General features: G+C 38.9%; 1 protein-coding gene across 7 annotated transcripts in view; it reads left to right on the top strand.

The window, feature by feature from the left end:
• Positions 1 to 7,057: 7,057 nt before the first annotated feature.
• Positions 7,058 to 25,414, top strand: part of SCML2 (Scm polycomb group protein like 2) — a 104,382-nt gene continuing 86,025 nt past the window's right edge. For 6 of the 7 annotated variants that reach the window (XM_058712808.1, XM_058712810.1, XM_058712806.1 and 3 more), the window contains exon 1: positions 7,058 to 7,167. The gene's annotated coding sequence lies outside the window, so the exon portion shown is untranslated. The remainder of the gene's footprint in view (positions 7,168 to 25,414) is intronic. The other variant, XM_058712805.1, reaches the window with a different exon arrangement.

Below are 25,414 nucleotides of genomic sequence, written 5' to 3'. Positions count from 1 at the left end.
TTCATCAAGGTGGCACTGGGGACTCCAGGAGACTTAAGGAGGCCAGCCCAGGAAAGACGGGGGCTGGGAGGGAAATGAATGTGTGAGGCCCCAGGGAAGTGGAAGAGGTAAACCAGCAAAGATATCAATATACACAAAAGAACAGAAAAAGAATTCAAAAGAATTGAACCCACCAAGGAGCAAAGGACATTGCATGCCTCACAGGGCAAGAAACGCTATGTGCTCTTAGGCTCCCAGTCACCTTTGCCCTCAAGGGTAGGCAGGTGACCACTTCTACCCACCAGTTTCCCGGTTCCCTTGTACTCACGTTCCCCTGATTATACTCTTCCTTTTGTCAGATACCATTTCCTGCTATTTCCGTTATTACCTATATTAGTTTGCCTTTCTACCTTTCCAATCAACTTCTCTTGGTTGTTTGCTTTTATTTATTTTTGATTTTGAATAAAGCAAAGCTTTCATTATCAAGATTATAAGGTTTAATATAATTGGAGGCCAAACTACTGCCTTAAAGAGAATTCATCATAAGAGAGGAAAGGAGAGGGACGCCTGGCTGGCTCAGTTGGAGGAGCGTGTGACTCTTGATATTGGGCTCGTGAGTTCAAGTCCCGAATTGGGTGTAGAGGTTACTTAAAAAAAAAAAATTCTAGGGGCGCCTGGGTGGCTCAGTCGGTTAAGCGGCTGACTTCGGCTCAGGTCATGATCTCGCGGTCCGTGAGTTTGAGCCCCGCATCGGGCTCTGTGCTGACAGCTCAGAGCCTGGAGCCCGTTTCAGATTCTGTGTCTCCCTCTCTCTGACCCTCCCCTGTTCATGCTCTGTCTCTCCCTATCTCAAAAATAAATAAAACATTAAAAAAAAAAGAAAAAACAAAAAAAATCTTTTTTTTTAATATATGAAATTTATTGTCAAATTGGTTTCCATACAACACCCAGTGCTCATCCCAAAAGATGCCCTCTTTAATACCCATCACCCATCCTCCCCTCCCTCCCACCCCCCATCAAACCTTAGTTTGTTCTCAGTTTTTAAGAGTCTCTTATGCTTTGGCTCTCTCCCACTCTAACCTCTTTTTTTAAAAAAAAAAAAATTCTTAAAAAAAAAAGAAAAGACGAAAATAATTGGAAGACACATTACAGTAGCTTTAATAAAAAGAACAGCTTGTGGGAAAGAGGGGACAGTGAAATCGTCTGCAAGGCTTGCTAAGCATGAGGATGATACTTCAACAACAGGGGTGAATCTTGGGGACATAATGTGAAGTGAAAGAAGCCAGATGGAAAACAGAACGTACTGAGTAAGTCCATCTATAGGATATCCAAGAACAGGCAAAGTAATCTATAATGATAGAAGCCAGAATAATGGTTGCTTGGTTGGGTGTGTGTGTGTGTGGGGTGTTCTTCACTGGGAGTGGCCATAAGATTTTTCTGGGGTGCTGAAAATTATACCTTGATGTCGGTGTGATTACGTAGGTGCATACCTGTGTAGAACTTAATGGGTTTGTACATTTATGATTTGTGCACTTTATTGCATGTAGGTTAAAGTTCAGCTGGGAAAAAAAAAAAAAAAGCCCAGGATGAGACGACGTTTGTTGAAGTGGCCTTGTGGGGTTGTCCATCCAGTCGGTTCAATGCCCGCTCTGGTCCTCACCCCCCTCCCCGTGACCATCAGAGCATAACTGCTCTTGACTGTTTCCAGTATCTGCCTGCTCCGGCCCTAATTCTCCAGGTCAGCTGCCAGAGGCCCAGCGGCCTGCCAGCGCTCGCCCCATCTCGGGCTGCAGAGGTCCAGCTTCCAGTGGGAGAGGAGAGCAGAACCCTGCAAGCTGTAGCAGCAGCCAGAAGGGTTGCAGATGCCTCTACAACTTCTCTTCTTAAAGGCTCACTGTCATTCACTGAATAAGGTTCAGGCACCTTAGCCTGGCACTCAAAGTCCTCTCTAAATTGACCTTTCCTTAGTTTGTTTGGCACAACGAACCTTTCAGTGTTCAAGGACTTTTCACTACCTTGCATGCATGCTGTTCCCTATGAGCTTCCACGTCTACTTGGCAAACTTTTCATTCTCCCCTTTCAGTTCAAATGTCACCTTTTACTCTCTTAAGAAATAGGCACATGGGGAACTCATGGTGGAGTGTTCGTTGTCAACAAATAGACAGCATGTAGGTGCTTTTCACATGTTATCCTCTTTAACCTTCACTCTAAGACAATATATCGCCAGTTGATTTCATCCACTCATAGTTCACAGTATTATAATGACTTGTTTACACATGATCGGCTATGAACCCTGTAGGTGCTGTACACAGTGCCTCGAATATAAGTTCTTAAAGGGCTTACAGACCTGCTTGAAGACCCTACCCTATCTTCTCAATTAGTTGGCTCAAAACATGAAAAGAAAACCATCTCGATGATGGTCCTGGCAGGAACAGAAAGTACAATCACATGTGATTTTGAAGAGAATTGGATGAATTATTTACAGAGATGTGGGTAGATTTAAAGGAGCTAACAAGGGATATTGAGGTTGCCCAGGGATTAGGAAAAAATGGAAGATGGAAACTGTACCTGTTCCTCTCACTTCCTGAAGACCCAGCGAGGCTCAATCCCTGGAAGGAGAGCCCTTTCCTGGAGGTGTCATGGAGCCACCGCTACTGCCAGACTGAGATCCTAGGCAGGAAGGGAGTGGGGACAAAGTCTTCTCACACACTTGACTACAGTCACTCCTGATAGTACCTGCCGTTGGCCAAACCAGCTGTTGAGAGTGATAGGCTACTGAAGGTTAAGTCCCCTGGGGCACAGAATAAGGCAAAGAGGGTGAAAATTCATGGGGGTGGGGGATGGCTCAAATGCAGAATAACCAGTACAAAAAGTGTAAAATCAAAATTGGGGCGCCTGGGTGGCTCAGTCGGTTAAGCATCCAACTTCAGCTCAGGTCATGATCTCACGGTTTGTGAGTTCGAGTCCCGCATTGGGCTCTATGCTGTCAGCACAGGGCCTGTTTCAGATCCTCTGTCTCCCTCTCTCTCTCTCTGCCCCTTACCTGATCGAGCTCTCTCTGTCTCAAAAATAAATGAGTAAACATTTTAAAAAGTGTAAAATCAAAATTAATAAATGTTTTAATTAAATGTGCAAAGGATATTACATCAGCTGGTCAGCTAGGTATACAATATTTTATGGGTACTTCTAAAAATGTTTGATTATGCTGAAGGGTGTGATAAACCCTACTTCTTTTGAAGATCTTAAAATCTCTGTGAGCGCGCTCTCTCTCTCCCTCTCTCTCCTCTTTGGACTGGGTGTAAGATTCTGGAGTGTTCAGTTTGTCTTTTACATCTTGGTATCCCCACCTCTTGCAGAGCGGCATACAAGAGCATTCAATGAATGTTTGGTGTTTGAATGAAGAACTGAGTGAATGTAATAAATGGCCAAGTATAGTTTATAATGTTGAGTTTATGCCAGTTTTCACAGCATATAGAATACTTGACTTGGCCAAAGTCAGCTTCAATTTCATACACTTTGTTGGTGAAAGACTAATTTATGTTTTTTTTTTTTTTTTAACATTTTTTTAAACATGGGCTCCATTAAGGAAAGACCAGGGTTTGGTTTTCTGATAGATTTGGGTAGCACAGTCTCATCTGTGAAGTAAGTGTGGCAGATTTTATTATCCTTATTTTGCAGATGAAAAAAGCTGAGGCATGGTAAGATTCTAAAGAAAGATTTAAGACAAAAGTTTAAACCTCCTGATACAGCTGTGTCCTTTGACAAGACAGTCTTCTTGTTAGACTAGAGTCTCTCTTCATATCACAGCCTTCACCTCTTGATATTTTTCCAAAAAAGTTACTATTTTGAAGCTAGGAAAAGAGGTTTATTGTAATCATCAGCAATACTTAGAACAATTTATATCTTACTGAGATGTGTTCTTGGTTTAATGGGGAGAAACGGGCAATTTGTTAGAAACCAGGATCTGAAGATGTTTGTAAACTCAGTTACTATGTTAATTAGTTCTTTAATACCTACTCTATGGATTTTTTCTACTAAGGTGGAAATACAACTGGTGAATTTATCAGGAATACCTTGGATCCCTAGCCTCTGCCAGGCTGAGTTAGGCTTCTGTGTTTTAGGGAGGAAGGAATGGGAAAACTAGAGGGAGACTTCCCTAAAATGGTAACTTTACCTATGCAAGTAATATCTCTTCAATATGAGCATGTGTGCTGATGGAAATCTAGGCTAAATTTTGCTTATCTAGGAAAGATCATCTTTTTATTCTGAGGGACTAATATTAAATTCTAAAGAAAGCTACAAAAGGAAGTAATCAAACATACTTGTGATATAGGAGTATTTTGCACTGGATTGGGGCAGAGTGAGGATGATATATCTTTTTTAAGGTCATCATAGATCTTGGGCTGAGCCAGAACTATAGGAGCAAATGGATAGAAACAAATCAGATTTGAAAAACCATCATAAAAATTTGGATTTTACCAGCCTTAGTTCTTATTCTTTCAGTTCAGCTATTCTCCTTATTTTTGTTTTCTAGGCAAAATTAACTGAATTGGTCATAATAGGTATTCATCCATCCATTCAGTCATTCAACGAATATTTACCAAACTTCTATGTGCAAGGTGCTTCCATATAATGTAAAGAAAGTGATGTTCTGACCTATGCTAACAGCATTAAAAAGCAGTCTCAAGTTTACTTTGGCAAAGGGGGAAAAGGAAAAGCAGAGTATAAGTACATAAAAATATTGTTATTAGACGTTTATATACATAGTCTATGATGAAAGCATATGATTTATGACAGGTACAAGGGATAGGAAAGTTTCAGGTATATTTATGTTTAGAAGTTGATTCTGCCACTTAGTTGCTATTTAATATTCAATTCCCTCATCTATAAACTGGGAATAAGGGAACTTACCTCCTAAGAACTTTGTGAAAGAATATTATGAAAATTCACAACTATGTATCTGCAAAGGCTAGAGGATTCTCAGCACATGGTAGCTGTCACCATTAACAATAACTCGTATTGGGGCGCCTGGGTGGTGCAGTCGGTTAAGCGTCCGACTTCAGCCAGGTCACGATCTCGCGGTCCGTGAGTTCGAGCCCCGCGTCAGGCTCTGGGCTGATGGCTTGGAGCCTGTTTCCGATTCTGTGTCTCCCTCTCTCTCTGCCCCTCCCCCGTTCATGCTCTGTCTCTCTCTGTCCCAAAAATAAATTTAAAAAAGTTGAAAAAAAATAAAAAAAAACACAATAACTCGTATTTAATGTAACAGTCACACTTCTATAAATGCTTTGATGAACATAGTAACTGATAAGATGTTCTAATATAGATCATGCAAGTTACATTTTTAGAGGAAAGGCTTCAGTAATTTCATAGTAAAAACAGGAATATGGGAAGTAGATGAGGTGCCTGTGAGACAGGCAATTTAATAATCAGAGTACAGTAGTATTTCTACAACTTGATGAGGGGTCCATAGATGAAAAAGATGCATAAGTGACAACCCAAATCTTTCTGATACAGAATATAGAGATGAATTTCAAATATTTCCATTGCATCAGGATTAGAAAGACAATGGCCAATAATTAAAAATTTAAGCTCCCTCATCCCTCCAAGCCCTGCTGTAGTCCATACTAGGGGTCTGCTTATATTAAACTTGTTTTTTTCTCTCAAAGATACCTTTTTGGCCTTTGAAAACATTTCGAACCTTGATCTTGGACCATTTCAACATTCCTTACTAAATGGTATGTATATATTATACAATTGGTATGACCAAATCTCTCTTTAGTATTTGAGTAACAGTGGCCTAGTTTTTCTACTTCGCCTTAAAGTTTTCTTGAATTTTGCACGAACATTTATTTCGGCAGCTTGATTTTGTGCTATTGGCCAATGTTTACATACAATAAAAAAAAAAACACTTAAATTTGGCCTTCGTTTAATATTGCAAAAGTTCTGTATGAAAATAATTGTATTCTGCATTGTAGAAAATGGATATATTCCGCGGTTGTGTGTATGGGTTTTTTTTTTTTTAGTTTTAGGCTTCAACTTCCTAATTATGATTTTAAAAATACAATATGCCCCATATACCAAGTTAAGGCGATCACAGACGAAAAACCCACATCCAGCTTTTCAGAGTTGGAGAGAGATGGCCTGCCAGTGGGTTACTTTTCGCTAACACAGCACATTGTATTATTTTTCAAACAAAAGTTTTAAATCTGCTTATACCCAACCTCACAACGAGGGATGGAGGGATGGGATGTTTTTCTCGGATTTTCTGTTTGCCACATTTTGTGCTGAGAGAGTCTTGAGCCAGTTCAAGGTTATTTTTACGACCTCCCCCTTCCCTTCGGCGCAACCTCCACCTGCACAACGGCCCGCCCCTGGCGAGGAATATCCACCAGAGATCACAAAATGCACTCTCGAGGACGGTCCCAAGCAGTCTCAAACTAGTGAGCAAATGGCTTTCCCCTCCGGGTTAACCTAGCCCCGTTAGCTCCAGCTTGGGCTTAGAGGAACAACCAAATTCAGAACGTGGACCTGGAGGGGAATGCGTGGCAAAAACCCATGGGGGTGGGGGGAAGCTGTTTCAAGGAACATGCTGCAACCCGCGAAGGAGTGGCTTTGCTCAGGCTGCTGTAAAGAGTTGCATTTTCTTTGCTGATCGAACTTGCTTCAGTTCCCAGGGAAGCGCCTGCGTTTTCGGTGCGTGGTCAGTGTGGGTGGTGACCGAGAGTCAAAGGCAATGGCCAAGAGGAGCAAGTTCCCGCGATGGAACTTGACGGGGACTCCGGGGTCTCAGTTAGGGTCCCGTCACAGTCTTGGGTGCAAAGGGCTGCAACTGGCTTTTTTTTTTTTTTTTTTTTTTTTGGCGGGAGGGCAGATAGTGGGGGGAGGATGAAGGAAAACTACCCAGGGCTTTCCTGGGCTCGCAGCGTCTCTTCGCCCGCCACCGCTCACGCGGCCTTCCGGCAGTGCCCCCAGCTCGGGCCCCGCACGCGGCGGCGGTCATAGGGCGTGCTTGCGGCAACCGCCGAGCACGCGGGCCAGCCGGGGCGGGGGCGGGGCGGCGGTGGCGGTTGCGGGGCATGCGCGGCTCCGCGCGCGGCTTCTCAAATATGGCGGCGGCGGTGTGAAGACCGGTACCGGCTCGCGGGACCAGTGTCACAATTTCGCTCCTTTCGCTGACGAGACTCGAAGGTGCGTGGCGACTGTGGGCCCCGTGAAGACCAGAGAGGCGGAGCCGTGGCATCTGGTCTCTGGTCGTTTTCCGCGGGAGGTCGGGTGGCCGGGAGACCTCCGCGGCGCGTCCCGCGTGAGTAACGCCCCCTTACCGCCCCGCGGGGTCCGGCCTTATCTTGGCTCCTTACGCGCGTGGCCCACCTTCGGCAGCCTCACGCCAGAGGCCAGGGCTCCCCTGCCCCATTTAGCGCCCTCCGCGACGCCTCATAGCCGCTTTTGCGCAGCCCCTCACATTCCCCCGGGGCCCCGTCGCGGGTCACGGGCCCATCCCTCGGGCGGTGTTTGGTCGCCGTGTCGCTCTCTAGCTGCCCCCCTGTCCCGAAGCGCGGACAGCACTCTTCGGAGCATCCTCTTGCTGTGGGTGGGGCTGGGCTGGGGGTGGGGGGTGAGCTGGGGCCCGGGGGCAGCGCCGGCGGGCGGTGGGGCTGAGGAGGCGGGATGACTTTGCGTGGTCTGGGCTGAAGCCCGCCCGGTTGCCTTCCGGGACTTGTGAGATAACTTTTGGAGTTTGGGAGGGAAACGTTAGCCCGGAAGGATGCGCCTGTGGCGGAGCGCGGGCTCGGGTCCCGGCGCCAGGTGCCCGTCGGACTCGAGCCCCGGGACTCCCGGAGGTTGGGCGAGGGGGTGGGGGTGGGGGCGCCGGCGGCTCTCTCTCAGGGGAGAAGTAGGGCGGGAGGGGTGCGGCCCTCCTTGCGTGTTTGTGGGGGGGGCGCGGAGAGCGGGGCTCCCAGTGCCGAAGAGCTGCGAGGCGGCCGCTGTGCTTTCGCGGCATGACCTGGTCTAGGGACCATTAGTGCCTTCTTAAGGGATAGCGTTCTTGGCTTTTTCCACCTGGCTAGTGGTTGTGCTGCATCCTAGTGTAAAAATCGCCAAATCGCCAGAGGGAGAACTAGCAGGCAAATTTAATAGATTTTGCACTTTGAGGTTCTGCATAGCTTAGAGGGCTGTAATTTGCCCCCTCCCCCGCCCCCAAATATTTGGCCAGCACCGGTATTTACAAATTCCCATTTAAGACTTGTTTTTTTTTTTAAGGTTGTAGAACACTTGTCGTTCATTACAAAGTGTGATTATAATTTGAAATTAGCCTTGATCTTGAAGAACTAGATTAGCATTTATGATTTATCTGTTAAGGTGACATTAGGATATCTCTAGAAAGTGGATGGATCTGTTAATAGGGGGAAACTAAGGCAGGGAAAGTGGATACTTCCTTACACAAAATTGTCAGGGATAGTTTTCTTTACCAAAACAACTGCAGATGCTCCATTTTTAATGCTCGCACAGCTATTCATATTTCTGTTTTGGGCAAAGAGTATTATAAGACATATAACATTTATGGAGTACAACTTTCTGTGACAAGCAATTGTATTATAACAGTAGTTCATAGACTGATTTAATTCTTTTCAACAGCGGTGCTTGGGAATGTTCTTCAAAAATGACAATTTTGCCTTTCTTGCCATTCTTTTTCTTAATTACTCATGAAATAAAGTATTTCCAAGGATCTGTGTTTTTTCAGTCTGTGATTTTGTATATTTAATGGGAGGATTGTGAAAATAAGTTTTTGGAAACAAGTCCAGTTGGGATTTTGAGAAAGGAGTGAATTTATGAGCACTCACCTGATGCTTTGTATTCGTTTGGCTATAGTTTTATCCATTGTCTTCAAAACAGTGTGATAGATTTTTTTTTTCAAAGCCTTAAACACTTTTAAAACTGCTTTGAAATTTTTGAATGAATGTCGTATGTATCACGCAACTTTACAAGCTTAAGTGTGCATATCTGTTTCCTTTAGAGAACTTGATTTGTTTTGAAATTATTTGGAAGAAAAGATTAATGTAACTGAACTACATTATGTGTGAGGTTGCCTTAAAGCTAATGATGTCATGATATGTACAAAAATCATTGGAGTCAGTCTTAAAGAGGTGGTATCAGTTTTTCTCATGAGGCAATTGGTCAGTCTTTTTATGTTTCAATCAATACATCTTTATTAAGTGCCTGTGCTGTCTGTAGTATGGAGTTTGGTTCAAGTTGCTTTTATTCAGAGGCTGTGCTTGTTGGCTTTTGGGTGTTTAAGGCTTCCTATCAGTACTTTATTCCTGAACATTTCAAAGTTATAGCTAAGAAAATCAGTATGAATGTAAAACAAGTAGTTATTTTATTTTAAGGCAAATTTAGGGAGTCAGTGTTTTGGTCATAATTCTCTAAACAAAATTCTGGGTGTAACTGAATTATTTCTGATTTGTGTGATACTAACTTTGTGCCTCTTTATGATTAAATAAAGCTGTACATTTTTATGAAAGATTATTTTCTAGGTCATACAGATAAACATACTGGTTAGGCTTGAGAAGAAAAATGAATTATTGGTATAAATTGAAATCTATGTGCTTTGGAGATTGGGTCTTTTTTAATGCTAAATAACTTCATTTCTATGGCCAAGTAAGTAGTTTAGACTGTAACTGATAATTTAGAGCACTTTATTTTTTCAAAATGTTTCAGAAATCTCTGAGCTCAAAAATAACAAGGGTTATGATGGCCAGCTATAAGCCAGATGTGATTCATTTTCTTTTGGGTTTGTTCCTTTTTAGCTGCCTGCCTGTTCCTCCCAGATGCTTCCTATCTCCCCTCTTCCTGCCCCCCGTTCCCTTTGCTGTTGGTGTCTGTTTCCGCATCAGTGAAATGGTCAGGGTAATCCTGCGCTGCCTCATGGAGAAATAATTGATGATAGTAAAGTGCCTTGAAAAGGCTGAATAAATACCAAGTCTTTTGAATGAAAATGATGTAGCCCGTTGTTCCATTTAAGGAAAATCCAAATTCCAATTTTAGTTTGAGCTCTTGGGGCGGGGGATGGGGAGAGAGGGAGAGAGGAAGAAATTTCACCTGAATATTTTACTGCCCCTCTCTTTGGGTTAATAGAAATTATTCTTGTAACTTTAGTAACTGGAACATTAGAGGATGCAAAGGATCCTCTGTTCTTTAAGTTTTATTAATGGCCTCTAGTGTTGTGTTTTTTTGTTTTTTTGTGTGTTTTTTTTTTTTGTGGTTTTTTTTTTTGCCAGGTTACCCTGTCTGCCTCCCTTTTCTTTTCCCCTTTATGCCAGCTCTATTCTGATTCCAGCTGTGAATGGAAATCTGAGGTCAGTTTCTCTTTTAGTTCACTTCCCTGGGAGTTTCATTGTCTCCTCATAATCATATTCCTGGTTTTTACGATACACAAGATATGAACAAAGTCTGCCAGCCATCAGTGTTAGAACCATGAGACTGTGGTGTGAATATAGGTCTGGCATTGCCAGAAGATGTTTTGTATTTTGAAGTGAGCAAATCAAGCACCCCTAAGAATTTTAAGAACATTATTAATGTCTGAAAATTACTACATAATATCTCAGGATTTGGAGTGATAGTTAATTTCAGGAACCAAAACCCTGGAAATTTTGAAAATGGCTGATGTTGATGATTTTGAAAGAAAAAGTTCACCCTTTCCTGGCTTGGGGTCTTAATATTTATGATCCTTTTGTCTTAGGGAAATAGATGAAAGAAACCACTGCTGTTTATCTTACATTAGAATAGGTTGGTATAATTTAGTGGTAAGTTTTCCAGGTTCTAACTTGTTTGGGCTTTGGTTACTCTAAGTATAGAAATGCCTTTACTATAGTGATAACATCTCATTTTTAAAAAGATAGCAGAGGTGATGGTTCTTAAAGCTGGATAACTTGAAAATAATTTTAGAAAAACCATCTAAGATTTGGAATGTGCATATGCTCTTTGGTTTTCATGGGTAAGGCATTTTTGCTTCTTTTGTCTTTATGTTGTCTAACGTAAGTAAACCTTGGCCACCTTAGAAATAATAATATGAGTGATTTTTATGCTAAATGATTTCTACGAAATATATGTCCATCCCTAAACCTTTCCTCTACTTTCATTTTTTGGGCATGTGGTGGTAAGGTTTTGATGTAAAAAATGAGGGTATCTTATTGTGTGAAAAGCAAAAGATTTGAGGCTCCTTTAAGCCGTTTATATGATGGTGCTGTTCAATTTAATTTTACACTCATCTCACCTAGGCTAGATGAATTCCTTATTTAACCAAAGAGTAAAAAAAAAATAAATAAGCGTTTTTGTGAGTAAAGAGCTAGGAAACATTTAAAGATAGAGAGCATTTGACTACTACTACTTGTGACCTGTGTTTATGGCTGTGGCTCTGCCCCTTCCTAAGTTTATAGGAGCAAATTGTTGTAAGAGCGGAAAGAGTGCCCACCTTTTGTGGTAATGTGCCATTGTAAACTTCAGAAGGGACAGATACACTGTAATTTAGGGCATACCTTTAGGATACTTTATTTTCTCACAGAAAAGTTGGTGGGGCTCTCTTTTCTTTAGAATACATATTTGATTTTTCTCAACCTCCGTTTCTCGTAAGGATTAACTAGTGCTGAATTCCAGACATAAACAGCTTCAATTGTACCTTGTAGCCTTGACAGAGTCTTTTAAATTAGGTACGTGTATTGACAGGGTTCTTACTTTCTTTAACATTTGGTCACTTTTCTTACCTTTCATCATTTTAAGCTAGTTTAAGATTTTGATTGTACCTTTATTTTTAAATTAATGAGTCACATGTGTTTCTTCTGTTACCTTGCCTCTCTGTACAGTTGTAAACATACACTTTTTGCTGTGAAACTGTCTTTTTTTCTTCCATTTGAAAGATTAAAGTATTATTTGGAGTATTAATACACTTTAATGTTATTTGAAAAAAAATGATCAATATTATCTTTATTTTTTATTAACTTGGTATAGTTTCATAAATCTGTTCAAATGAAACACATCGTCTTTGATGATTATTAAAAGAACTTAAATGCAGTACTTGATACTGGTAAGTATCTTTAAATTTTGCTGTGTTTTAGATTAGAAACTCTGATTTGAGATTTTTTGGGTTGACATTTTGAGAGGTTGTAGAAATAACTTAAATGAATAATTTACTGACACCTGCCTCATGTTTTAAGTATTGTGAGGGATGTTTAGTTTTCTGATCACTTCAGATTGTGGTTTATTGCATGCTTTTCTGTAGTCTGTTGTCTAGCAGGGATTGTTGTTGTCATCATTTCCATTATTTCTTGTAGGGCTGGTGTTAGAAACCATAAATCTAGACTGCTGTGATAATAGGAACAGGCTGTAACCTGACCCAGTTCTTTTGTCAAAATGTCGCACTGAGAGCTGCCTGTAGTAAATTGACATGCCCTGCTATTAACTTCAGTCCTCCGCAAATGTCGGTGGGCAGCAGGTCTTTGGGCAATTAGCCTGTGGCTGTGCTTTAAAACCTTAGGAATTTACAACTATAAACTGGGATTTTGGCAACCCTTGACTTGTCTTTCAGTTATCTGTTTTCTGAAATAACATACTTCTTAAGTAAATACATAGCTTTCACATAAATTATTTTAAATTTGCAAATAAATAATTATTTCAACTTGTAGACTATAATTTTTTAGATAACTTAAATTAAAAATTCCTAAAAAGTTATTTTCTTCTTGGGTTTGTTTTGCACAGAAAAAGATTAATTTCTAATTTGTTGGGGTAGACTTTACTAAAGCAAAATTAAAATTGTTCCTCTAGAAACCTTAATTTCCTCCAGGAGGCTAGATTTAATAAATCTTCACTACCAAAAATGTTCATTCTTAATATTGATTATTCACAATTCAGAGATGGAATTTTATAGTTACAACATTAGAATTCAGAGGTTTTTTTTCTGATTACTTTTATAGATAATGCAGAAAAGGGGAAATTTGATTATTTACTTGAGTGAATTGAGTAGGTATTTGTGAAATCTTTAAGTAATGAATCATGTCCAATTCCAACAAGTTATGTATGGCTATACGATGTATATATACACTTTTTCTATCCTGTGTTAGGATAATCACCATTATCAGAAGCAAAAAAAAAGTTAAAGTTAAAAGAGCCAGCTGTTCTTTGTCAAAGGAAAATATGTAGCTTTAATGTATTTCACTTAAATCAATACGAGTTTTTGCATTTAGGTATAAATGTGAAATACTTGTTGAAACCAAAGTAATAAACTGTTTTGAAGTCAAAATGAAAAACTTAACGGTGCTGTCTTAAACGCAGTTAACTCAGGCTTCCCCATCATCATCTTACATATTGACAGGACAGTAAAGAAGAGCTTTTTTGTTTGTTATTCAATTTTGAGATGAGTGTCGTTATAACAAGATAGACTAAAAAAGAAAAAAAAAGTTGTGGTTTTTCACTAATAGTCTCTGGTGAATTATGTGTGTGTATAACTTTATCACTTCTTCCAACATTTTCTTTAAAAATACCAGCAAGCATATTTGTGAACTTCTCCTAGCCTTGAAACTTCCCAAGGGGATGTAATAAAATATTTATGCAACCAAATTATTTGTGTGTAGTGACTGTCTTTTCCTTTTTGTGCATTTGAATATTGATTTAAAGCATGTGTTTTAGTTTCAACTGCAATGTAATTGGAATTTATCAACTGAGTTCTGGTATAGCATATATTGCTAGTTGTTCTCCCTTAAAATACCCACACCTATAATAGCGACCAATTTACACTTGGGGCCTGTCTTTTTGAGACCTCATACAGCCTAGAAATCAAATTCAGAGTAAAAAGTAAAAGGTCTATTAGGTGTTGGGAAGGAGGATGTTGTGGGGAGTGAGGGACTCTGTCTCATCTCACAGAATTTTCTCCGTGGCCCATGACCTAGAGTTGTGTAAATTTAGCCACAGCAGATTAGACATTGCAGAAAGGAACAGAGAAGAACAATAATGACAGCCAAAAGAAAAGCTCTCCCCCCTCCTTTTTTTTTTTTTTTTTTTTTTTTTTTTTTTAAACCACAGTGTCCTGGGACTGTATGGTTTAGGTATAAGTAACCTGTAGCACAGCAGATTATATTTACTCATTTAGCAAACATTTAGAGGGCCCTACCTATGATAGACCCTGTGAGTAGGCACGGGAGGATACAAAGATGATCCAGACATAATACTGCCCCTAAAAGCTTACATCTGCCCGGGGAGATAAAGCATGTACATAAACATAACAGAAGAACTTTAGCAAATGGTTAAGCATTCAAGGACCTAGATCCAAATCTAACTGGGTGATCTTGTGCAGATATTTGAGCCTCAATATTCTTTCTTTTTAATTATTTTTAAAAAATTTTTTGGGTGCCTGGGTGGCCCAGTCAGTTAAGCGTCTGACTTTGGCTCAGGTCATGATCTTGTGGTTCATGAGTTTGAGCCTTGCGTCAGGCTCTGTGCTGACAGCTCAGGGCCTGGGGAGTGTTTCAGATTCTGAGTCTCCCTCTTTCTCTTTGCCCCTCTCCCGCTCTCTCTCTTTCTCAAAAATAAATAAGAGCATTAAAAACATTTTTTTTTAAAGTAGTCTCCACACCCAACATAGGGCTTGAACTCCTGACCCTGAGATCAGGACTTGTGCGCTCTACTGACTGAGCCAGCCAGGCACCCTGAGCCTCAATATTCTTAACTTTTAAGTGGACATTAATAACAGTAACAACCCTACAAGCTTATAATAGGCTTTAGGTAGGAAAAGTGTATATAAATGCCCTAGTAGGTTAACAGACATTTAGCAAGAGTTCAGTAAGTGACACCTCTTAGTATTTATTATTACCATTTTCATCACCACCACTGTTAGACCCTAGGGACCATAATCTTTATTTTCTCCTGCCTCATGGATCCAGTCTATCCAGGATGCATGGTATGTCTCATTTTTCCCTTTTAAAGTATGAGCAGTGTATTGAAACCCTGTCTTTTTGGTGTCTTACAGACTTAGGTTTGAATCATTTTTCTTTCACACCAGCTTTCTGATCTTTAAGAATCAGCAGAACTTGGTAATTGGTAAGATACTGGACAAATGAGGAAGAGAATCAAAGATGACTTCTAATTCAGAAAGATTGGGTATTAGTAATGCCTATTAAAAAAGGAAGCAGAGGAAGAGTCACTTATTTTGGAAGGCAGAAGAGTTTGATTTCTTAAATATGTAATGTTTGAGGTCATTGTGAGACATTTAGACTGATGTTCAATTGACGAGAAATTTTGGAGAGAGATTGGGGAGTAGAGATGCTGATATATGAGTCATCCACAAAGGAGTGTTGCATCAACCATAGTATAGAATGAGATTCTAGACTCTAAAATTACTAGAATCTAGAGGAAGAGACTAAGTGATTTGAGACCAACGGCTAGGACAGAAGGAGGAAGTAGATGCAGAGAGATAATAGAGGTAGGACAACCAGAGAATCTGAGGCTCAGAGATGAGAGGTGTCTGTTATAAGGGGTGACCTATCGCTCCTGAAGTGTCAAGGAGAGTAAGGACTGAAACACTGAAATGGGGTCTGGTGTCTGAATTAGGGTCTTGGAAAGCAGTTGTAGGAAACGAATGTTGCAAAAAGTAAGGTATCCCAGAAACTCTTTGTGTTTTAGGTGTTGTTATATTTATTACCAAAATCTTAGTCATCAGGAAAAGGTTAGTCTGGTAAATGTATAGTATAGTAGAGAATTTTTTCTACACTGATAAAAATTGGATGTTGTCTCAATTTAAGGCCACTTAGCTCTTTCAAAAAATGTGGATATTAATATCTGCCAGATGGGAGGTTCAGTGAACAAGTCTAATAATAAATGCTCAAGTTTGGACATTACATATTCCCACCTATGGGACTTTTGCAAACTTTGCTGTTGGTTTGGGAACGGATTTATCTTTTTACAGCTTAACATCTGTATTTTGTTTATTTTTATACTCTCTCAGGTTGAGATTCTATATAATTCCATTCATTTTATAACATCTGATCAATGGCCTAAAGTTGAAAAGAGCCCTGGGAGATTTCTTCCTTGTTAAATTCCTGCCCTTGTCAAAATGTTTACCCTCACGGACTCTTCAGATAGTGGTCTCTAATTAGAGACTCAAGGTGTATTACCTTATCTTTAAAACAAAACAAAACAAAGGAAAAGCAAACAAACAACCCGAAGCAAACAAGTAATGGAAAGGCCCTGTAATCTTGGAATTATAGATTCATTAACTTGCTAAATAGTTCTTTAAAACTCTGGGGGGGGGGGGGAAGTAGACTTTTCTTCAGAATCAGTTCAGAGCAATGGGAATTGTAGGTTTAATAATTCCACTATTAATCATTGTTTACATTGTTAAATCGTATTGAGAAAATGGCTGAAGACAGTGCAGGATTTTTCAAAGCATTTGTTGATCTCTTATCAGCTCCGAATTCTGCAAGAAGATACAGTCTTCAAAACAAATGGTTTTGTAAAAGATCCTGGTGCTGTTCAAAGTCTGCTAGATACAGCAGCTAGGTTTAGTGTAACTGGTATTTAGGTAAAAGAAATGTCAAATGTCAGACACTTATTATAAAATAGTGCTGACCTAATACCTTTTTTTGGATGGTTTACATTCGAAAAAAGACTTAATGCAGTGAAGTTGTTCCTTATATGCATTCAGTGAAGCAACTTCTCTATAAGCTGGCAAAAACAAAGCTTTTAATTTTTTTTCTTGTCCAAATTTTCTCTCTCGTATAACATGGAGAACGACTTTAGGAGTCTTATTTGAGTCCTTAAAAGTGCTGAAGCACTTCAAAGTATATTCAGAGCAAAATTAAGCTTTTCTGTTGTTTCCTCTATAGATGACGACTGTGTGAGATGCGTCTTTATTTCTAAAAGAATGTTAGGCTCTTAATTTTTTCCAGAAAGACAGCAGCTGTGCTTTCTGCATATCTGGTATGTAAGTCATATAGGTATGTTCTTAGCTGCACAACCTCTTTATTTGAGGCACTGGGGATTCATCTATGAGTTGATGTTGTCCAGTATTTACCAATAGATCATGGTCTATTCTTTAGACTTCTATAATCTCTGCTTTTGTATTGTGAAGAAAGACATGAGTGAATTACAGTGTAATGCTGGGGCATTTTAAGAGGGACAATAGAACTTTTATGTTTTCTTAAATTATAGTCAAAGATAGTTTCTATTAAATTAACCAGTATTCCTTTACATTAGGACCTGTACATATTCCTCCTGATTACTCAGTCCTAGGAAGATGTTTATCCTATTGAATTTGTATGTATTTTTATCTTGTAGTGAAACTTTATATAGACCAGAGAGAAATTAATCATTCAGGTTGGGTACTCATTTTTTTTCCAACTAGTACATTTTTATTTGCTCTTTTTAATAATGAATGCTCCACCCTTTTATAAGTATGTTTTTATCTTGCAGCTGCTAATCCTTTTTAAAAGCATAGTATAGAATATAACAATTATATAGAAATGGTGAAAAGTTTTGGTGATCAAACATTCTTAAAAAATGTTTGATAAATATAAATTTAAAAATTAACCCAATGTTCTAGTAAATATATTTTCATCTTCCATGGTGTTTTTTCACTTTTTAGATTACAAAATAAGCACTAATTTTTCTCCTGTTTTGAGTGTTAATCTTGAGAATAATGGAGTTTTTTCTTAAGGCACAAACTTTTAAAAGGCATTTATTATTGTCTAGTTTTTATTTTAACTAAAAGTGTTGGCTTTATGAATTATGGGCAGAATTTTATTTGAGGATTATTGATATATGGAATTTGGAAAGTGTATATTTAAAAGTGGTTCAAATGTGTATTATATATGGATTTACATATATGATTTTTCATTGAAAGGATATATACCTGGTAACAGATGGTTAATGGCACATATTGTTTGATGAGGGGATTATAGGTGATTTTTTTTCCTTCTACTTATCTTTTAATTTTTTGTGGGGGTGATGTGTGTGTGTAAAAAACAAACAAACCCCAAAAACAATTCCAGTTTCTAGAAGTCCACAAAGGCTGTTTTGGTTCACAAAGGGCCAAAAGCTATTTTCAGTACTCATCAACCCCTAAAGGAAATTCATGAATAATTAGGCCTCAAAGTCAACCAACACTGGGTGACATCCAGTTTCTTTTGGCTTTAGCTAGAATGTATGTATTCTAATAATGCTGGTTAGTAGATGGCAACTGCTTTCTTTGGTAATTATATGCCTGGGCATTATAAAAAGCATATGTATATTTATTTACTTATTGCTGCTTAATTTAAGAGTGATTTAAACTTAGTGTTTCTGTTTATAGAACACCTCTATGGTCTGTACTTTGGAAGAGAATAATTAAGTAATGCTCAGGAATCAAAGTAGGAACACAGTGTCATTTTATAACATAATTAATGTTGAGTGTTAGTGCCGAAACTCACTGCTCTCAGGGAGTTTTAATTAGGACAGATGGGGTGGGGTAGAAATCAGCCTTTGAGCTTCCATTTGTTTCAGATAGTATGCTCGGTGCTCCACCTACACTATCTCATTTTAATTTTCACGACTATACTAAGAAGTGTAAGTGGTATTCGCCTTAATTTACACATGGGAAAACCAGGAGTGAGGGAGGTGAAGTAACTTGTAATGGCTTTGACCACTTAAAATATTATTTCTGTGTAATTGATATGGCTACCACTAATCATGGCAGCATAAATTGTTTAAGAATATATAATTTGTTGGGGGCCTGGGTGGCTCAGTCGGTTAAGCATCTGACTTTGGCTCAGGTCATGGTCTCGTGGTTCGTGAGTTCAAGCCCCTCATCGGGCTCTGTGCTGACAGGTTGGAACTTGGAGCCTGCTTCAGATTCTGTGTCTTCCTCTCTTTCTGTTCCTCCCCTGCTCATTCTCTGTCTCTGTCTTTCTTTTTTTTTTTCTTTTTAAATTTTTTTTTTCCCAATGTTTTTTATTTATTTTTGGGACAGAGAGAGACAGAGCATGAACGGGGGAGGGGCAGAGAGAGAGAGGGAGACACAGAACTGGAAACAGGCTCCAGGCTCCGAGCCATCAGCCCAGAGCCCGACGCGGGGCTCGAACCCACGGACCGCGAGATCGTGACCTGGCTGAAGTCGGACGCTCAACCGACTGCGCCACCCAGGCGCCCCTCTGTCTCTGTCTTTCAAAAAAATAATTAAAAAAAAAGAATATATAATTTGTTAAGCATATGCCATAGGCCAGCATTGCATAAACAGAACTTAATATAACAGCATTAAAGGATTATTAAAAAAAAAACTATCAGGATATATTCCCCCCCTCCACAATGAAAATGACTTAATTATTATTTCATACATCCCATTGTAGAGCATACAAATAATGCATAAAAATATAACAAAATTAAGGTCACCTAAAATCTTACCACTCTGTAATGTAAGAAAGGAAGATCACCAAAATATTTTTGTGTTACTTTATGCAGACTTACATACAATTTTATACAAATAGGGTTATATCATGCAGGGTATATTTATAAAATACACTCCCTTTCCCCTCAGCACACACTAGCATCTTTGCCCTCCTGGGTAAGCCTTATTAATAACCTGTTAAATGTCCTGTTTCTCTTCATGCTTAAATAATCTTTTACTCATGTAATCCTGTACAAGTCTATTTATACATTTATAGTGTAATTTTAGTCACTATCATTGAATGTTTCAGAATTTTTTTAAGTGCAAGGTTTTGTGCTAGCCGTGGGGGAGGTATAAGGAAGAGTAACGTGTGGCCTGTATTCTTAACCACTTAATATGTGAGTAGAGATGAGCAGGTAAACAACTTGTATTATACAAAATTTGCTTTGATATCTGTTAAATGTTGGGTGAAAACACAGCCTGAGAGCCCTGCTGGGGACCGTCCGGAGAGCAGAGGCCTTTCTTTATTTATTCGTATGGGCATAAACTCCTGACACATGGGATTATGCCCACTTGTCTGTAAAGTCATGTGTTCAAGTGATTAAAAAAAGGTTATTCTTTTGATTGGTTTAAGTGGATTGTAGTTTGAGAGCCATTAAAGAAGCAGTTTGTGTATTTGCTTTGTTTCTTTGTTATGGAATTATCCATTCTCCCATTAGGGAATTTAATTTTTTTCTCTTTAAGGTTTGGGCATTTTTGTAACAAGGAGGAGGCTGTAATATTTTGCTGAATAGTGCATGGAAGTTGGGAGTTTAAGATAGTTTAAGTAGTTAGTAATTTTTTTCTAAGTTTATTTATTTATTTTTGAGAGAGAGCACGCATCTGAGTGAGGGAGGGACAGAGAGAGAATCCCAAGCAGGCTCTGCACTTTTAGTGCAGAACCCATGAACCATGAGCCAAAATCAAGAGTCAGACCCTTAACCAACTGAGCCATCCAGGTGCCCCAATAATTCTTTTTTCTCTTTTCTTTTCTTTTCTTTTCTTTTCTTTTTTTTCTTTCTTTCTTTCTTTCTTTCTTTCTTTCTTTCTTTCTTTCTTTCTTTCTTTCTCTTTCTTTCTTTCTTTCTTTCTTTCTTTCTTTCTTTCTTTCTTTCTTTCTTTCTTTCTTTCTTTAACTTTTTAAAGTTTATTTTTATTTATTTTGTGAGAGAGAGTCCAGGTAAAGGGCAGAGAGGGCGGAAGAGAGAGAGAATCCCAAGCAGGCTCCTTGCTATTAGTGTAGAGCCCAACGCAGGGCTCGAACCTGTGAACCATGAGATCATGACCTGAGCTGAAACCAAGAGCCAAATGCTTTACTGACTGAGCCATCCAGGTGCCCCTCCAGTAATACTTTCTAACACAGAAGTTTTTATTTGCTCAAAAGTAAGCTCAAGCATTCACTTGATTTTTTATCTAGTGCCTAGATTAAATGAGAATTTATGCATTTGCATATGCCAAATATAAACCTTGTATTGTAGGCATATTGTGGAGAGTGAGGAGGGAAAACAAGTCTCCAACAAAATGTATGAATTTCAGAATATTTGAAAATAAATATTTTATTAAAGATTGGTAAATATTCACTCAGGTATTCAGTTTGAATCTACCTTGTGCTTAGCACTGTTCTAGGTGCTCTGGAATATATATAAAGGAAATAAAGACAGAAACAGGGGCATATTCTCTTAAAGGGAAAATTATTTCATTTAACGGTGAAATTATTGGTGTAGTGAAATATGGAAGCTATATGGCTTAAGAGGGAAAACAGTAAAGGCTGTCTATAGTGAAAGAAGAATGTTTAGGGCAAATGATTTTGATTTTATTGTGACCCTGAAAGAATCCTTAAATTACTACAGTGTACCCAAGCTCACATTTTATTTTATTCTAATTCCAATATAGTTAACATGAAGTGTTATATTAGTTTTAGGTATACAGCATCATGATTCAGCAATTCCATACATCACCCAGTGCTCACCAGGACAAGTGCATTCCTTAATCCCCATCGCGTGTTTTACTCATTACCCACACCCACCTCCCCTCTGGTAACCATCAGTTTATTCTCTATAGTTAAGAGTCTGGATGGTGTCTTCAAACAACTCACTGCATTTTAACACCATGATTACTGAAAGGGAAAGCTTAATGAGTCACTGACTCATTTCCTAAACTGTTTGAGTTCTTTTTGTGTACTGAAGGCTTTGGACTTCACAAGAAGATATGTCTGTTCACTGGTGCTGAGTGAGTGACTATAATAATTGAAAAGGAAAAGTTTCCAAACTCTGAAAGAGCTGATTTTATCTAAATGGCTAATCTCAAACTAAAGGGATCTGGAATTCTTCCTATCTTTATCTGGGGATAAGTCGAGTATTTTATTCCTTGGTCTGTGGTTCTACCTTTAAAATAAGTGGTTTGGATTCCAAAGCATTGATTTTGAAATTAGGAATATTTGCTTTGCATTTAATTCTAAGAAAGTTCTGTTTTTATAGAAATACTTATTTTATTTTCCCACCAGCAATGTATCAGAGTTCTAGTTGTTCCACATCCTTACCAACATTTGGTATTGTCAGCTATTTTAATTTTAGCCATTTGTGTCGTGGTATTTCATTGTGGTTTTAATTTATGCTTCCTTGAATACTAATAATGTTGAGTATCTTTTCACATGCTTCTTGGCCATTTGTGTATCTTCTTTAGTGAAATGATTGTCCAAATCTTTTACCAATTATGTTTTTATTGGGCTGTTTGCCTTTTTAAAATTGAGTTGTGAAAGTTCTTTATGTATTCTGGATGTAGATCTTTTATCAGATAGTATTTTGCAAGTATTTTCTCCCATTGTATGGCTTATCCTTTTCTTAGCAGTATCACTTGTAGAGCAGTTGTTAGTTTTGATAAAGTTCAGTTTTTCAATTTTTTATGTGTTGTGCTTTTTTGTAAAAGAAATTATGGCAAAACTTAGAGTCATGAGGTCTCTGTTTTCTTCTAGAAATTTTATAGTTGTAGGCTTTACGTTTAGATTTATGATCTGTTTCAAGGTAGTTTTTGTGCGTTAACTTGTGAGATAAGTGGGTTTTTTTTTCCATTTTTTGGTATATGGAAATGTTCTAGTACCATTTGTTAAAAAACAGAAACTACCCTTTCTCCATTAAATTAGCTTGGTACTTGTGTTGAAAATCTGTTCACTATATATGTGTGCATCTTTTAAGGCTTTGTTCTGTTTCATTGGTCTGTATGTCAATCCTTATGCCAATACCACTCCATCTTTAAAAAGATTTTTTTAATGTTTATTTTATTTTTGAGAGAGAGAAACAGTGTGAATGGAGGAGGGACAGAGAGAGAGGGAGACACAGAATCCAAAGCAGGTTCCAGGCTCCGAGCTGTCAGCACAGAGCCCGATGTGGGGCTTGAGTTCACAAATTGTGAGATCATGACCTGAGCTGAAATCACTTAAACGACTGAGCCACCCAGGTGCCCCTAATGCCACTCCATCTTGATTAAATATTGCCTTTAGATAAATTATTAAATCTAGTTTATCAATATTTTCTTTTGTGGTTAGTGTATTTTTATGCCTATTCAAAAAATCTTCCAACTTGTGTACATGGTACATGGATTTATTTATTTAGGTCTTCAAGGATTTACTTTTAATCATCTCTGCACACACATCTTCATCTTCTAGAATTACAAGATTACTTACTCAACTAATGGGAGCAATTGATACCAGTTGAGATTAAGAATTCAGTTATGGTTCTCCCAAAGCCAAGAGCACACTGTATACGCTGTATGATAGCTAACTTGATAACAAATTATATAAAAAAAATTTAAAAAAAGAATTCAGTTATGGTTTAGAGATTTGAGAGAAGAACATTGGAACCTGGCTATACCTTCTATGTGTGACCCATTGCTCAGTTTTTCTTCTTTTTTTTTTTTAAAACAATTTTTACTGTTTATTTTTGAGAGGGAGAGAGAGTGTGTGTGTGTGTGCGTGCAAGCCAGGGAGGCACAGAGAGAGGGAGATAGTGGGCCCCACGCTGACAGCAAGAGTCTGATGTGGAGCTTGAACTCATGAACCGTGAGATCATGACCTGAGCTGAAGTCGGACACTGAAGGGTTTTAGTGACTGAGCCACCCAGATGCCCCAGCAGAAGCCTCTTTAGTGTTCGCTCATTTTGTGTCTTCAGCCTGAAATTCCTCTCTGTCTTCTCTGCTCATTGAAATACTCATCTTCAAAGGGCCAGGTCAAGTGCCACTTCTTTGAATGTGCTTCTTATATGTTCCCAGTTAATTGTGCTTTCTGTCTTCTCACAGAGCACCACTTTTGCCTCTCTCTTTTTTTAAAAAATTTTTAATGTTTATTTTGGAGAGAGAGAGAGCGCACACGTGTGTGTGAGTGGAGAGGGAGCAGGAAGAGAGGGGGACACAGAATCTCAAGCGGACTCCAGGCTCTGAGCTATCAGCACAGAGCCTGATGTGGGGCTTGAACCCATGAACCATGAGATCATGACCTGACCTGAAGTTGGATACTTAACCCACTTAGCCACCCAGGCGCCCCTTACCTCTGTTAGTAGAGTTTGTATTTTATTCTTTGTTCAATAATTATTAATAGTCTCTCACTGGATTTCTAAGCTCTTTTGTAGTAGACTGTATATTCTGTCCACATAGTGCCAAGCACATAGGAATTCTGTAAATAATTTTTAAATATGGGAATGCAAGCTGGTGCAGCCACTCTGGAAAACAGTATGGAGGTTCCTCAAAAAACTAAAAATAGAACTACCCTATGACCCAGCAATTGCACTACTAGGCATTTATCCACGGGATACAGGTGTGCTGTTTCGAAGGGACACTTTCACCCCCATGTTTATAGAAGCACTATCAACAATAGCCAAAGTATGGAAAGAGCCCAAATGTCCATCGATGGATGAATGGATAAGGAAAATGTGGTATATATACACAATGGAGTATTACTTGGAAATCAAAAAGAATGAAATCTTGCCATTTGCAACTAGGTGGATGGAACTGGAGGGTATTATGCCAAGTGAAATTAGTCAGAGAAAGACAAAAATCATATGACTTACTCATATGAGGACTTTAAGAGACAAAACAGATGAACATAAGGGAAGGGAAACAAAAATAATATAAAAACAGGGAGGGGGACACAGCAGAAGAGACTCATAGATAGGGAGAACAAACAGAGGGTTACTGGAGGGGTTGTGGGGGGGGGATGGGCTAAATGGGTAAGGGGCATTAAGGAATCTACTCCTGAAATCATTGTTGCACTATATGCTAACTAATTTGGATGTAAATTAAACAAAATTAAAAATAAAATTAAAAAAATAATTTTAAATAAATGACTATATCACACCTGGAAACAGATGGTGGTAATATAGAAAGGAATAAGAAAGAGGTGGGATTTATGTTTGGTCTTAAAGGATGGGTAGGATTTCAAGCAGCAGCAAGAGCAGAAGAAGAAAAGGTATCCTATGCAGATAGAATAGCATGATGAGTTTTGAGCCAGACCATAGGATAGCTGTAGGTGATAGACGTCAGGTGACTTTGAAATTGTGAGTTGGCTTAAATAGACCTGCAGAAGACTTTTTTGTTCAATTCAGTATGGTGAAATTATTGAAGCAGAAAGGTGATTTGGGCAGAAAGCAGCTTAGTTCATACCTGTCATGTATTGGGTAGATTGGGGTAGGGAAAGACCCTTGTGGCAAGAGGAGTTAGGTGGCTCTGGTATTAACTAGGCAGGAGCTAACGAGGGTGTAAATCAGTGTGAGGGGAAAGAGAAATGAGAGCACGCATGTTGACTACTGACTGAATGTGTGAGTGAAGGAAGAGAACCTCACACATTCAGTCATACCTGGGGTTTTAAGTCCAAGTACCTGGAAGAGTAGTGTGTTGGTAAGAGAAAAATGTCAGAAGGAGCAAGTTTTGAAGAGATGATGCTTGAGTTTAAGTCTGTTGAGTGAGAGGTGCAAAAGGCGTTCTGGGTGGCTTAATGAATGTGTT

Source organism: Neofelis nebulosa, chromosome X (assembly GCF_028018385.1).
Source record: "Neofelis nebulosa isolate mNeoNeb1 chromosome X, mNeoNeb1.pri, whole genome shotgun sequence".
NCBI classification, from domain to species: domain Eukaryota; kingdom Metazoa; phylum Chordata; class Mammalia; order Carnivora; family Felidae; genus Neofelis; species Neofelis nebulosa.
The sequence above is the reverse complement of the archived record's forward strand: the minus strand, read 5'-3'. Positions and strand labels throughout refer to the sequence as shown.